This window comes from Meleagris gallopavo, chromosome 17 (genome assembly GCF_000146605.3).
Source record: "Meleagris gallopavo isolate NT-WF06-2002-E0010 breed Aviagen turkey brand Nicholas breeding stock chromosome 17, Turkey_5.1, whole genome shotgun sequence".
Lineage (NCBI taxonomy): Eukaryota > Metazoa > Chordata > Aves > Galliformes > Phasianidae > Meleagris > Meleagris gallopavo.
In genome coordinates this window covers 1,381,082-1,385,410 of record NC_015027.2, presented here as the reverse complement: position 1 = coordinate 1,385,410, position 4,329 = coordinate 1,381,082, and positions in this window count along the sequence as shown.

Here is a 4,329-nt window from a genome sequence, read left to right as displayed (position 1 = left end):
CATTCATTTTGGTATTAAAGATGAGAACAGTGACCAATTCTAGTTTGGTTTTTTTGCTGAAGCAAAAAGAGGTTTGAAGTTTGTTACTGTTTGTATGAAATGTATAAAGACTGAGCTCCACACATGCAGGAGCATAACCAAAAATCCCACGTCTATCTGAATGGCTTCTTACAATATATGGTGTTTCATTTGCCAAGTTCTCTTTCCAAGAAAACAAAAGCAAATTTCAATGCTTTCAGAGCTGTCCCGTGGTGGAATTATCCCACCCTGCTGCACATCTAGCTTCAAGACTTCAGACTCAAAATTCAAACATTTTACCCGTATTTACGGGTAAGAAAGAGGAGCCCCATAAGAGTGAGCGTGATTTAAAATTCAGGGCTGCTTCACAACAGCTATTCTTAGTCTAAATGTTCTTTTTCAGCATCATAACAACTTTCAGATGTTTACATTCAATTCAATGGAATAGTGTCAATTTTTGAGGAGTTCCTTAGAGCAGTAATTATCTTTCAAACCAAACGATCGTAGCATTTTCTTCTGTCCTTTGGGGAATTAATAAAGCACATGGTTTGTTGTTCATGCAGCTAGGAGACTTGGAAGTGACAACCATCAATCCAGACACAAACCTACAACCCTCTTAATGCAAACCAACAGATGCTGGGATATACAGAGGTCTGAATAACAAACAGTTCTGCTTCCTGGCATCCAGATTTCTTTCTTGCAACAGAAAAAAGAAATGTTGATTCCACTCTTCTAGACGGGCACAGGAACCAGTTTCCCAGCAGAGCAGCATGCCCTCCTGCTCCGCTCCCACTGCTGCCAGCAGCGCCCAGTTCAGTTCCTCAGGAGGAACATACTTTTCCAGGTTCATTTTTAAAAGATCTGAATTTCATCAAAACAAAATCTGGGTCATTTTTAAACTCACTTAGCCTTCTCAAACACAGTCCATTTTTTAATTCAAAAAACTTTCCAGAAGTTAATATAATACCCCATGTTTTAAAAATTAAGGCAATCTCACAGCCTGAGAGAAACACAGCTTTGGCTATACATATGCCTATATACATATCCACACGTATGGTTTGCGTTTTTGTGTGCGTTCTTTTGTTTTTGCTAATCCTATTAAAAAGACTAGAAGGGAGCAAAAGAAATGAGTGCGCTATGACTTTTAAGGCACAATGCCTTCCTTCTTTATTGTGCCACAAGAACACTGCGATCGCCTCCTCCCCCCTCTGCCATCAGGGACTGATTTATTTAGCTGATGAATAGCTGTGCATGCAAGAATCTGAAATCTCAGTTATTTCTGTCTCAAATAGTTGCTATGCTTGTAATTATTTCAAAGGAATAATAATTACTTTCACTCAATCTATTTGAAGATATAAAAAACCAGCATCAATTTTTGAAACTCAATTCCATAAAAACACAACTTATAAAGTCATAAAGGATTAAAAAAATAGCCAAGCTTGTAAAATATTAACCATTCGCAGAGAATGCATGGAAGCCTACGGTTCTGTTCCTAAAATATAAGTCTGGTAAATTTATGATACTGCTTCTACATCACATGATCCCCTTTTTTGGAAGCAAGAGATGGAACTGTTCAAGTTAGTCTTGCAGAAATGTGACCACAACAAACTGAAACCTATAATTCTATTTGCAAAAATAGGCTGTGCACTGAGATGAATAGACTCCACTGTCATTCCTGTGGAAGCAAGCATTTTTCCTAATATTTCTGCATGCAGTAACATCACTTATTCAGACTGAGATCAGCTGTAATGACTTGGAAATTAAAGTGAAAAAATGCACTTAAACAACTTAAATCAGTCCAAGGCAGCCCAAACTGCTGAATAACCTTTATGTTTTTCCATTTTGCAGATACAGCATTGGATTTTTCACCTTCCTCAAACTAATAATCGATGGAGAAAAAATTATAAGCAGTATGGCCCCAAGCTCTGTGCTTATTTTTGCAATGTGACACTGAAAGTTCATAGTTGTCATATTTTTCAACATATTAAAGTGACAACCCTGGCAACTGCTCATAAAATTGGACTGCCACAATAAAATTGTCCGTGAATCTTTAAAGTCACTTGCATGTAACAAGAGGGCCAAATTTTATCTCTTTATTGCTATATCCCCTGTAGGGCTGCTGCTGCTTTAAGCACCGATGATGCTTGCTGAGCAGGTAGCTATTAAGTGGTTCTTTTCATTGTACCCAGACAACGTGTGGCCTCAGGCCATATATGTTGCATGCTATGCACATTCTGTTCTCAATATAGAACTGTTTTCCTTCTGGGATGTTCTGTTATAATTAACTTCATATGAATGCTTTGCTAACATTAGCATTTATCATTATGACACCCCTAGGAGTTACAATCTCTCCATCTTAGTCTGATTTTGCAGATAGGAACCCGAAGTTTCACGTGCCTCCTAGAACCCAACTCCTTGGGATCCTGGCAGTTTGCAGCTCAAGCAAGCTGCAGTGCAAACGTGAAGCTGACAGTGCTCAGAGCTACAAGTCCCAAGTACACAACATCCCAGAAAACAAGACTGCACCCGCTACAAGACAAACTAAAAACTGCTTTCCCAGCTCTTTCCTGGCTTTTCACTTTCTTCCCATTGTGCTCCTTAACTGCACTGAGAGAATGCTTCTGCTCTCATTTCTGGAGCTGGCAAGATCCAAAGCCCAAGTGAAGGGCCTGAGAGAAGTGCCCCCCATTGCCATGGGTACGCAGTGCTGCCCCGGGGCACAGCCCTGCTGGGTGAAGCATTCAGACACCGTGCTGCTCTGCTCGCTGCAGGGATTTGAAACATGGCCAAATTTAGGAGGACAGATAAAGCCTAGCACAAAAGCCAACCTGCTATCCCATTTCAAGTCCCTGGGGTACTCTCCCTGAACTTGAAGTTTCCCATAAGCAAAATATTATTTCCTACTATCAATCTATTTTCACCTAACCATGCAAAACCCCCCAGCACGAAGCAGACTGCTTGACCCAAATGGCTGCTTTCAGAGAATGAAAAAGAAGGTCTTACAATGGAAACGTTGCGGATAATTGTGATTAAGGTAACTTGTCACTGCAACCTATAATTTAAACCACAAAATACAGTGCCTGCACAAGGGAGGCTCAGGGCACAGTTGGACGAAATTCTGATCCCAACACAGCGGTAGCTACAGAGAACGTGGTCCAACACTCCTTGTTGCTGGATGTACAGCAAACTGGATCAGAGAACACACCCAGATGGAAAGCAGCACCACTGTGCCGCAGCAGGACTAGGGCTGGCAGAGGAAAGGGCCCCAACAACATAAGAGGTTTGCTACCTTTCCCAGAAGTAGCTCAGGGTAATCCCAATTACTGCCAGTCACTGGACTACTCCATGCCATTACCTTGGGTCCTTTTGCTGTCACCAGAGCCAGCTCTGGATTCTTAGCTGTGGAGAGAAGACTGGATCATGTCTGCATGCCACACGCACTGTGAATGCTCTTCCTAATGATGACCTCTGAGGAAGATTTAGGAGAGACTAATTAAATAACAGCTTTTTAATTTTTGAAGGCTCAGAGAATGCTACTGTCTCAGTAGGATGAACACTCACAAGATTAACTCTCCACACTGCCAGACAGTAATAACCCCTGATTTAACCTCTGAGATAACCAAGGTTCTGAGAAATTACCTTCTTTGGAAAGCCATTCCTAAAAAAAATCAGTCAAACAAGTTCAGAAGCTGCGAACAGATGAATATATTTAGCCTTTCTTATTACAGAACTGTTATAATGAATATAAATTTGAGAAGAATCTCAAGTATTAAAATCCCATTTTTCAACATCCTAAGCATCATGTGTTGTAACAACGTGGCCGTTCCAGAAGTAACTGAAGACAACATAAAGCAGTACTGCCACAGAGGGACTGCTGCCCTGTTCCCTTTATCTCCAAAATGTCAGCCCAGCATTTTGCACATTCATGTGGTGAGCAATAAAGCTGACATCCAGGCTGTTTGTGCGGTTAGTTCTAAAGCAGGCCCCAGGTACTGCTGACTCAGTGCCTGCCAATGAAGCTGCTCTTTAGGGCACAATGGCAACTGGTAAGTCCTACCCAAGCTGGTGAGTGAGGAGCCAAGGTTTTATGAAAACTGCAAGCTCTTTGTTGTAATTAAAAACACACAGATCAATAGTCACTCATTTAGGTGTACAGAGCATCTGCTTAATTAAAACAGCTGGTTCTTTTTAGCAATCAATTAAAATTAGTTTCATTGATTAAACCAAAAGCATCCTGGCTCTTAAGATTTTACTATACCATGAAGGCTCTGAGAAGCAAGAAAGGCTCATGCACAGACAAAAAAAACAACA